Genomic DNA, 12,185 nt, shown 5'->3' on the forward strand with positions numbered 1-12,185 from the left:
GGGGGAGAGGTGAAGGAGCGAGTGCGTTGATTGCCTGCGGAGGGACGGTATTTATTCCAATTATTATTCTCTTAATGCTGATGTTATTTGCAATCCTGTAAAGCTGTGCCTCTTGTCAATCCAGCTGTCTGCTAGGGTTAATGCTGCTACCTTTCTGAAGCAATTTTTGCCTTGAGCCAATTTTTATCTAGGGCTCTTTTACACAGCTTTTATGATTTGTACGAAGAAATTTATTTCATCTGTTATTGGCTTTGATCTTGTTTATCTTTTTGCGTTGAGTGTATTAATAACTTCATAAACGTTACATGTAAGGAAAATGAAAATGCCTCTAAACTTTGTATCTGGGCTTGCAACCTTTTTTTTTTTTCTTTTTCTTTTTATAAAGCTCTTTTAGCGATTTCCATAGCAAAACAGTCACTTAATATTTTAATATATGTATGTTGGACCAGGGGTATTATTATAGCTGTTTGCTCACCTTTTCAAGGAATCAGGATCAGAGGATTGTTTACACAAAGATAATTTATAATTGAAGTGGTCAGTGGTTTGTTCTACATTGGTAACTTTAATATACTGAACAACTGAGGACTTCAGAGGAAAGATTCATGTTGGATTGTTTGAGAAGTAATGAAAACAAACTGAATTTAATTCTTGCACTTTGCAAATAAATGCTTCTTTCTTTTAATCATGTAATGGCTCTCCCTGGACTACCATTTTTCTATTTTCTTATCCCATAAGTGGGGTAAAATATTGTTTACAGATGTTTTCAAGTGTCCTCACCTGAAAACATATTTTACCCATACTAGATCTTATTGAAGTTAAGGTTTTGGTAGAATGTTTTCTCAGGACCATTTTAAATTAAAAGTAAAATTACCTGAAGGACTGATGATTCTAACAGCTTTGGTATTGCTGTTGTACATGAGTATTTGATTTACAATTTTCTTAAATCTGTGATAAAGTCCAAAACATCCTTTGACTGAATGTGATCTCCTTTAAGTCTTAAAGAAAAAGATTCATGCATTCCAAATGATGCCATCATAATCCTTTCTGGAACTTAGTGGACATGTATACAGGGAACTGAAACGGAATGAACAATTTCCAAATGAGTGGGGAGGAGCCCCACTTTCAAGAAATGAAATTTTGTACATTTTCACTTCTCATAGGGATTCTTATTTTAAGAATTCGAATTTGTTTTTAATGTTACATCCTAGAATATTTTCAACACCTATATCCTGAGTCCCTTATATGCCAGGCACTGTGTTAAGCACTGTGGGGGAATATAATAGTGAAGGAGAGACACTTCTGGTCTTTAGGGGGCTGTCATTTAATAGGAGCAATAACTCGAACACACAGCAGCCTATTGTGAGTCCTGGATTTTTGAGGATTGTCTTTTTTTTTTTTTTTTAACCAAATCACTTTTTCAATAGGTTTAGAGAAGAAGAATGAAGTAAATTGATAAATTGTTGTAATAGGAAAACATTATTAAGAATATGGTTATATGTAAAACATTATTGCTAGGAGTTGATTCTTCAACTTGATCAAACTAACCTGGTACGAAGAGGTTGCGGGGATTCTTCCCATCCCCATTCCTCCTCCTGGTTAAGGCAATATTGTGGCTTTGTTATGGCTGCTGTGTATCTTATGACTATTTTGATGTATATTTGCAATTGAGAACAGAGTCTGGGAGGATGCTGTTTGTTTGGTCTGGATGAACAGTTGCACCCTAAGAGTGGGGTTTGTTTTAATGGGTAGCAAGTTTCATTGACTAGTGCAACTATATCTATCTTGTCTAATTATAGTTCTTTCTTCTTAGATCATCAAAAAGTGGCCTTTTGCAGTGTAAATGTACCCATTTGTTTAAGATATTTAATTAAGCTCATGGATCATTTCTAAAGCAGCACTGATCTGCCCATTTATTCAGCTCATTGTACTGTGACATGCTGGCTAGGAGAGGTGGTTCATGGGGCTTTTGGTCTAACAGAAATGTTTATGAATGGAAAAAATATGTCTAGAGGATTTAAAAAATAAATCTAGAGGATTTAAAGCTTAGTTCTAACAATACCTTACACTGGTATAGCTATTTATAATAATTGGTACAATTGGACAGTTATTTCATTTCCCCAGAAGTCTATTAGGCAGAATAAGGGGCATATCTGTGCCTAGAGACATGATATCAAACATCTGTACTACCGTTACTAGCTGTAAGACCTAGAAAAATTTTAAGGCTGTTCTCCATTTATAAAAGGAGAATCATAATAGTTGTTTTTACAATAGAGCTTTTAGGTTGAGATTTAAAACAACTTGAGAATACATTTGTAGTTTTCCTTTATTTTGCTGTCTGTGTCATTACAAGTCGATGAGGAAACTTATTCTTAGAGATGGTAGGGGACTTGTTTAAGGTAAAATAGCTACTTAGTGAACCAGCTCAATTCAGTTTTCTGACTCTAAGGTCTAAGTTTTTCTCCACTGAACTGAACTGTCTTTCTGTGTAGGTATAATATCATAATATCATCCATTTCCTTGGATTTCCCCTCTGTTTTTAGATGAAAGAGTGACAGATGTTCAGAAAAGTTTAATGACTTTCTAAGTCAACAGACTCTCAAGTGGTGGATTGCAGAGCAGCCCCCAAGACAGATGTGTCTTCCAGAGCTCTCTGCCTGCCCTGGCTCACATTCTTTTCATTTGAATTATTCTCTGGAAAAGATTGTCATTCCAAGGTCATCCTCTCATCTCCCAGATGGCACTGTAGCTATCCCAATTCATTAGCTCAGGAACTCGTATTTGTGTTCATTTCACTTACCATGAAAAAGTAGAATCCATAAACAAATTCCTAGTCTTAAGTCACTGAAGTGTTCCAACTTCAGGCTTTACTTACCAAATTCATAATGACAAGCCATAAAACAGTAGCCCAATTAAAATCTGTTTCCAGATTTTAATGAGATTTAAAAGTGTAAGGATAATGTAAAGAATGCTAATACACTTTCCTGTTTAGTATAAATCTGATTGAAAGCAAAAATTACCTTTAACAAATGCTATTCTGTGTGGTGTTTAAACACAGCATCTACATTTCGAATCAGGCTTTCTCATTATATAGTACTTATTTGGATAACTTCATACTTCATTGAAATATCATAAGCATATATATGTTAATATTCCTTTCTTAGGACTACCTGCCCATTTAAGGGTGTTACAGATTGAAGACAATGTTGATTTACTAATTTAATGTGAGGCTAAAGTTTGAATGTTTCTAGATAGTCACTTAAGGATGCATCTCTGTCAAAATTCAAATGCTTGGAGACTGCCAGGTTTCATAGACTTAAAATTGGAGTCTTTTTTTTTTTCATTCAAGATTTATTTATTTTATTTTATTTTATTTTTTATTTATTATTTTTTAAAGATTTTATTTATTTATTTGACAGAGAGAGATCACAAGTAGACAGAGAGGTAGGCAGAGAGAGAGAGAGAGAGGGAAGCAGGCTCCCCGCCGAGCAGAGAGCCCGATATGGGACTCGATCCCAGGACCCTGAGATCATGACCTGAGCCGAAGGCAGCGGCTTAACCCACTGAGCCACCCAGGCGCCCCTAAGATTTATTTATTTTAGACAGAGAAGAGAGAGTGTGAGAGTACGGGGTGGGGAGGAGCAGAGGGAGAGGCAGAGTCTCAAGCAGATGCCATGCTGAGCACAGCAGGGAGCTTGTCGTGAGGCTCCATCTCTTGACCCTTGGATCAGGACCCCAAGATCACAACCCTGAGATGGCAGCTGGAACTGAAACCGAGAATCCCCAGAGGTTTAACTGACTGTGCCACCCAGGGGCCCCGGAAAGGGAAACTTTTGGACCAAGTCTCAGAAAGATGACTGTGTAGCCTATATACCCCTTCTGCAATGGAACTGTCACTGCCTTCTGAGGCTGTACCTTTGGACTGTTCTTATCAGCACCAAGTTCCTTCTTTTTATTTAGGTCTTTCGGCTTTCTAGGTACAAGATAAATCTAATCCTTTGTCCACCCTTAGAAAATTAAGAGAACGGATCCTGTTTCTCCTCTTAGCTCAGTTGTCTTCTTTCCTAAGCATATATATAATATATATATCATATATGTAAAACATATATACATATGCATATATGTATATATACATATACATATATCATGTATATAAATATATATAATATTTATATCTCATACACATAAATCATATATATAAGTATATAAGTATATTTAGATATATATAGAGATATAGCTATATTAGAGATATTATGAATAATATAGATATATAATGATATATAATATTTATATATATTTAACGAGGTTTTTAAATTAATTTTTATTATAAAATTTTTATCCTAATAGTTTTTCATGTTCTTGTTAAAAAAGAATTAAAGATTACAGAAAAGAATACAATGGAAAATACAATATACCCTCCCCTTCCCTGATTCTTTGTCTCAGAGATAACCCTATTGAAAGTGTATATTAATATATAAATATATATAATATATATATAATATATATAAATATATATAAATATATTAATATATATAAATATATTAATATATATAAAATAACATATGTGTGTATGCACAAGATTAAAATTATAATAAAATAGAAAGTTATGACCATGTATGTTTATATACATTGTTCAGGAATGCTTAAGCATAAAAATTGTAACTTTTTTTAATTGTAGCAATGATTACAATCCAGGCCATTTTGCTAAACACTGTATGTATGGTATCCTATTTAACCCTCATAAGAATTCTTGAAGTTTGGTGATAGTTAATTTTTTCTTATAGTTGATTAAACCAGGCATAGGGAGGTTAAGCAAGTTGTCTGAGGTTACACAGTCTCCACTTATTCTACATTGAGTAAAGTGTCATAGAGAAATGTCCATAAATTTGCAAGTGAAGAATTTCCTGCTGAATGTTTCTATTTGCTGCTTTCCCTGTGGTAAAGAGAAATAGGAGTGTTTGGGGTAACTGAAATGAATGGTAGTTGTTTTTCATTTTGAATCTTGTAAATAAGATCTCTCTCTCTCTTTTTTAAGATTTTATTTATTTATTTGACAGAGAAAGAGAGAGCACAAAGTAGGCAGAGGGAGAGAGAGAAGCAGACTCCCTGCTGAGCAGAGAGCTTGACGTGGGGCTAGAATCTAGGACCCCAGGATCATGACCAGAGCTGAAAGCAGATACTTAACCAGCTGACCCACCCATGCTCCCCAAGATGTCTCTCTTGACTTAAATATAACCTAAAGAATTTTAAAAATGCTAGAAAATGAAGAAGGCAGAGAAAAAGCAGTAGTGAATAAAACTGATTAAATCCTTATATGACACTGAGAGAACAATATAATTGGTACCACTTTATAACTTTATGGAGCAATATCTTACCAATGAAAATGAGTCCCCACTGTTCTCAGGATAAAGTCTCTTTATCTTCACTGGGCATCAGAAGCCCATGATGGCTTCTGCAAGACAGCCAGAATAACTGGCAGTATAAGGCAGTATAACTCCTTACCCTGTCTCCACTGGTAGGTCCCCTTCCCCCACCTCCATCTCTACACTTTTGCACACATTGTTCTCTCAGTTTTGGCCGACTTCTCCCGTCACCATCTAGATGTCCACTTTTTCCAGGTTATCTACTACTACTCATTCTTCAGCTCCTAAACTCCTATAGACTGCATGAGATGGCTATTCTCCATGCTCCTCCCCAAGCCTGTATATCCCTGCCTTAGCTCTTACCACATTAGGTTGTGATACATTGCCTGATCTACCTCTCCCTCCAGACTCTAAGTAAAGTTCAGAGCAGGGCTGTGTATTCCTCGCCTTTGTATTCTTGTCGCTGCTTGGCATTTATTAGGAGCCTGATAAATACTCATTGAATGAATAAAAGCATGTACTGATTTTGAATTTTTAAAAAGGGCATTTATAATGAAACGTACCCATCCAAACCATAAAATAAGCATTCAACTAGATTTTTAATAGAAATGAGACCAGACTTGATAGAAATGAAACTGTTGGCAGAAAGATAGACCAACTCAAAAATGAGCATTTTTCATAAGCAAGGACATTAGAGGGGAGAGAAAGGTAATTAATAAATAGTCTCAGACCTCCAGTAGTTTTCTAATGTGGAAATGTAAAGAAATAATAAGCTTACCAAAAGACTGCTTTCTTACCCCCCCCCCCCAAATGCAACCTATTATATGATTTACCATCAAGATAATTTTTTGAGCAGGAAAAAACCCCCACTAAATATATACAACTCTTTTTTAACAAATTAACAATAGAATACTTTTACCTAAAGATTTGTGTGTTTCATCATTAGTATTGCAAGGTTGGAAGCTTAGCTATTTTCAGGTTTAATATTAAAAACTCTTTGTATCACCCTTGGGCATCTGCAATTTATGTAAGCATTATGGTGTCCTTTTATAACCTGTACTCACCATTTTGAACTCCCTTTGGAAAGAGCCTTTAATTTCGAGGTGGATTAAAGAATACTGGAGTTTAAATTGTTCATTTTCTTGTTGACAAAACTTGTAACTCAGGAGAAAAGTAAATTATAGTTATTGTCTACTTGAACAACATCTCTTAAAATTTACATAGAAGCTTTTGAAAGAGCAGCTTAAATGTCTGAGTACTAAGCCCTTCATGGTCTAAGGAATTAGGAAATTTTCATAACATGTGCCAAGAGATCTGGCAATTTCTAGTTCTTAAAATTGCTTTACCTGGCATGCCACAGGCCATAGCCTGGATCCAAAATATTTTTTTTCTTTCAATAATGCATCAAAGCATAATTTGAAAAGGCACTAGGGATGAAAATTAAAATTCAGCTGCGTGTGATGTTAATGCAAATGACCACACCAAGGGAGGAATCAGATGGTCCAGTGCTTGTGATGCATGTTGGGTTTGCCCCTGCAGAAGATGATTGTTGGCACTTTGAAGTGTCGTACTCTACCTGGTGACTGGTGGATTTGTTTGACATGTGTTATAAGCCTCTTCCCGATTTTAGGAACGTTGTGGTGTGAAAGAAGTGCATCTCCGAATTGGGTATATTTGGCACAGGGCAGGGGGAATGAAGGGTATAACAATAGCCACATACAGTGCCATGGAGTGTGGAAGCAGGAGGCATAACTTCAACCAGGGGGATGAGGGAAAGCCACAGTGGAAAGTGCTGGTTGAGCGGGGAGTCAGTAGGTGGAGAAGGAAAGGAGAATTGTTTTGGGCTGAGAGCTAAGGCGCAGTGGCATCCTCATCCGAGGTGTGTTGAGAGATTTGCATTTAGGCCAGGAAGCCAGAGTTGGAAGTGGGTTGGAAGTACTGTAGTGGACGGCACTGGGAGGACAGATCGAACCCAGATCAGGGTGAGTCTGTTGAGAAGGTTGGACTTTATTCTGTACACAGTGGGATTGTCCTGAAGATTTGGGAGAGGCGCCGAGGCAGGGCTGACGCACCCATAGGCACAGTGCCTCGGGATCACAGCAATTTTAAGGCCAACAAAAATGTTTTAATTTTAATTTCTTTTAAAATCCAGAATAAGGGGCACCTGGGTGGCTCAGTGGGTTAAGCCGCTGCCTTCGGCTCAGGTCATGATCTCAGGGTCCTGGGATCGAGTCCCGCATCGGGCTCTCTGCTCAGCAGGGAGCCTGCTTCCCTCTCTCTCTCTCTCTCTCTCTCTCTCTGCCTGCCTCTCTGCCTACTTGTGATCTGTCCCTGTCAAATAAATAAATAAAATCTTAAAAAAAAAAAAAACTTAAAAAAAATAAAATAAAATCCAGAATAAAATAAATGAGTACAGCAGTAAGGAATTAAGGAATTCATCTTCATACCAATGCAGTAAAAAATAATTTTTTTTTTAAAATGGGGGGATGAGCACACAAAGGCAAAACTACCTAGGGCCCCTAAATGTCCTACTGCAGTTCCAGAGAGAAGAATGTAATGTGCGAAACCTGGAGATACTTGGCAGCTGCATAAAAGGTGGGTCCCATCTGTGGTTCCCACCTGTGTCCTGGCTGTATCAGGTTGACCTGAGACGCTGGTTGAAAACAGAGATTCATGGTTTATCGAGGGAGGGGGTGTCCTGACAGGGAGAGAGCATGTGCCTGGTGGACAAGGAGAGCAAATAAACGTCCATTAAATTGTCCATTACTTGAGAAGTAATGACAGCCCAAACCAGGTTAATGCTGTAAACTATGGAAGAAAGAGGAAAGTATCGCATAAACGAATGGACAGATTGATAGCCGACTGGATGTGGGGTGGGAGGTATAGGGGATGCTAGAGGTGTCTAGGCTGGTGGCAGGAGAGGAGGTAGTATTTTCATTCTTGGCCAGAAATGGAAAATGTGACCATTTGGTTTTCGATACTACAGATGCACCATGAGCATACTAATGAAAGCGCTGAATATGCTGTCCCATTGGCCCAAGGTGTCACTAGGCCTTCAGCTTTTGGTGGACTGTCCATTAGGCTGTGCAGATCTCCAGGGGAGTGCTGTGGAGGAGATGGGAGGCAGGAGCAGGGTCTGTGTTTGCCTAGGGGAGGAGTAAGGTAATCCGTGGAAATGCTAGAACTGAAATTCTGCGGCACTGAGCTGAGTCCAGGGCTGTGGCTGGAGGCCAGGACAGTGTAAAGTAGCCAGCCTGCTCTTAGGCCCATTCTCACAGGGCAAGCCCTCGGCTCTGGGTCTTTCCTTGCCTGCTGATGGGGAAACAGGAAGAAAACTCAAACACCAGAGAAACCTGGAAGAGGACAACTGAAGCAGGAATTCTTGGTCTCTATGGAAACAGACAAGTGCCTGAAAAAACACCCTGACCCCAGAAATTCTCAAGGGCTGCCTCGGGCCAGCATTCGGCCACTTGAGCGTCACAGCAGAAATCAGTAGGGTGACATTTCTCTTCACTGCTTGTTCTTCCTTCCCTTTCTCCAGCTCTTCTGCAGTCCTCCTTCCCAATATTCTCTTCCTTCTGCTTCCTCTTCTTCCTTCCTCTTCCTCTTCAGCTTCCTTGACCCCCTCTCCTGAGATGCTCTTCTTTTCTCTTCTTCCCCTGTCATACCTTTGTCTTCCCCCTTTTTCCCTAGTTAATGATTCTGCATGTCTGGGAGACTTGGAACCCCATGCCACAGGAAGGTGCGTGGATGACTCTAGTTTGGGGGTATGCATGTGGGGATGTATGTGTGTGACTTAGATCCGAGGCTGCTGCGTGTGGCCCAATGGGTGTGAGCCCTGGTGTCACTTTCCAATTTGGGTAATTGCATCTGACCTACCTAAAATTTCACTTGCTGTTTCAATTAGCCAAGTGTTCCGCACTGTGACTTGGTGATGAGAGGTTTCATAAGCCTCCATCCCAGAGGTAGCTGCATTTCATTCAGATGAAATTCACTTACTAATTTGCAGCTAGGGAGGGCAAGATAATAGCACACCATTCCCCCCTCCCTGTCTCTCCTACCTCCTCCCTGCAGAAAAGCAGATCTTTCTTTTCCCTTCCCCTGTTGCTAAAGCTTAGAAAAATGGCTCTCTTTTCAACCCTTCCACGTCCAAATTTGTGAATGCTGTTGAGCAGTGGGGTTATTAGGGGATCATGAGTCAGAAACCCCAGATGTAAGCTTTGGCTTTGTCATTTACAAGCTTTGACCTTGGGCAGGTAATTCAAATGAGAAAAATCTTAGTCACCCTGCCTGTTTCATAGGCAAGGGGAAATATGGGAATGTAGATGAAAGCACTTTGCAGTGGGTAAATTCTGCATTTATGCATTTTATGAATGTCTCCTGACTGCCTATTATGTGCTGGTATGGTTCTAGCCACGGTGTACAGTGGAGGACGAGACAGATAAGACTTGCGTGCTTATGAGTTTACATTGTAGCACACAAGATATACCATAAGCAAAGATAAAGGATTATATGGTATGCTAAATGCCATCGAGGGACTAGAGTGAGGGAGAGAATAGCTCAAGTTGGGGGTAGGGAGGAGGAAAGCCTACCTTACAGAGCACAATGAGGAAGGGCCTTTCTGAGGAGGTAACACCTGAAGGAACAGAAGCAAACAGGAAAAAAAAAAAAAAAAAAAAGAAAGAGAGAGAGTGCTGTATGTAGTGCATTTCAAGGAATAGCTTCAGCAAATGCAAAGACCTGGAAGAGGAGCCAAGCTCTGTGAAAGGCTATGTCGTTGTTGCAGCCAGAGCTTAGTGAGTCAGGAGGGAAGGGGGACAAATGAAGTCTGCGCTGTGTTTTTAAGAGAACCATTTTGGCTGCTTGCCTCAAGTAAGAATTTGAGGTGGCTTCATAGGTTCATGGGGATTCGAGACTATAGATAGGATTTCTGTACCAGAGATGACATCAGTAACTATACTGTTGAACATTAAGGGTCAGCCTTTTTTTTTTTTTTTTTTCTTTTTTTAAGTTCAAATGGTAATAGTCTCATAGCATCTTGGTGTGGGCAACATGCTTTTCTATACCCTCTCGTACTTAGTTTTTAGAATGTCCCAGTGAAATCGGTGACTCCAGATCTTCTAACATCCTGGAAAATGACACATTTGCAGAGGAGGAGAGTTGAAGTCTTGGGCACCCTGTGGCCAAGATGTATAAGCTACTCTAGAAGGAGACAAGCTGGAGGGTTAGAACAGTAAAAACTGGGTTTTAACTGCTAAGGAAATTGGCTTAGGTTGCCTTGAAATGTATAGCAGTATTTTGCTTTAATTATTGGCCTTAAAATCCAGCCACTAAATTGCCTAACATGGTAGGGAGCCTGGCTTTGTCTCTCAGTGTGCCAGGAGAGAACTGTCTCCATTATGCCTCATTGGCACATGGAGCCTTGGAGGCTTTCACACACTGTCTTGTTTTGTGAGCATTTGCCGTTGTAACAGAAGACAGTTCTATTTCATATGTTGCTTTGTTTTCAAGCCATTGTCCGAGAGCTCGGCTTCTTGTCTCTTAAAAAGCAAAACCAAACCAAAACAAGAACCCTGTTTTTGTTTGTAGCAGGATGCATATTTATGAAGAGAAAGTATAAAACAATTTTGTAAGTGACATAAAAATGAAAATAAAAGTTCATTTCCTTCCTCCCCAGATATAAATAATATTGTTTCTTGTATGTACTTATAGAATTTTCAATGCATTTACAGGCTTCTCCACAACCACATAGACACATGCAGATTCCTGCACATCAACACATGTGTACAGACACATTCATATTTAATAAATACCTGTATATCCTGGGATCATTCTATACATGCTATTATAGAACTTGATTTTTACTTAACACTATGTCTGGGATAACTTTATACATTTTTACCTAGTTATGTATCTCATTTTCTCTAGTGACTGCTTTGAATTCCACTGTCCCAATTTTTCTATTGATAAGCAGCAAATATCTTTGGGTATATATTTATGTATTGTATATGTGATACACCCATGGGATAAATTCTTAGAAGTGAAATTGCTAGGAGAAAGAGCACACTCACATCACATTATAATAGATCTTGCCAGATTGCTGTCTAAAGAGCCTCGTTCCAACTTAAATTTCTACTAACAGTATATGCGTCTCCTTGTTTTCCCAGACCCTTGTTAAAGCCGAGTGTTGTTACCCAAGTTCTTAATTTTTGGCAGCCTCGTAAGTGAGAACTAGTGGTAATGGTTCACTTGAAACTGGCATTACATTTTGGTACTTCCATGAGTTAATTTTGTATGCGGAAATGGTGGTTTTTTGTTTTGTTTTGTTTTTAAGATTTTATTTATTTATTTGAGATAGAGAGGGAGAGAGCATGAACAGGGAGAATGGGTAGGGAGGGAGGGAGCGGGAGAAGCAAACTTCTCATTGAGGAGGGAGTCTGACTTGGTGCTTGATCCCAGGATCCTGGGATCATGACACGAGCCCAAGGCAGATGCTTAGCTGGCTGAGCCACCCAGGCACCCTGGAAATGATTTTTTTTTTTTTTAATTTTGTTTATTCACTTGACAGAGAGAGAGAGAGCAAGAGGGGGAGCAGGAGAGGGAGAAGCAGGCTCCCTGCTGAGCAGGGAACTGGATGCAGGGCTCAATCCCAGGACCCCAGGATCACGACCCTAGCCGAAGGCAGACGCTTAACCTGACTGAGCCACTATGCTCAGTTTTAATTACTTTTTATTATGAGTTTTAATTCTTTTTATTACATAAGTAATACATATTTAGGGCCAAACAATTTAGAAAGTGCAGAAAAGTGCAAAAGAAAAAATAACT

General features: G+C 39.0%; 1 protein-coding gene across 3 annotated transcripts in view; it reads left to right on the forward strand.

Moving 5' to 3' along the window:
• LOC111143270 (DnaJ heat shock protein family (Hsp40) member C6) overlaps positions 1-12,185 on the forward strand; it is a 138,129-nt gene that overhangs the window by 46,168 nt on the left and 79,776 nt on the right. The gene's annotated exons all lie outside the window — the stretch shown is intronic.

This window comes from Enhydra lutris, unplaced genomic scaffold (genome assembly GCF_002288905.1).
Source record: "Enhydra lutris kenyoni isolate GAN:26980312 unplaced genomic scaffold, ASM228890v2 scaffoldscaffold9, whole genome shotgun sequence".
Taxonomy (NCBI): domain Eukaryota; kingdom Metazoa; phylum Chordata; class Mammalia; order Carnivora; family Mustelidae; genus Enhydra; species Enhydra lutris.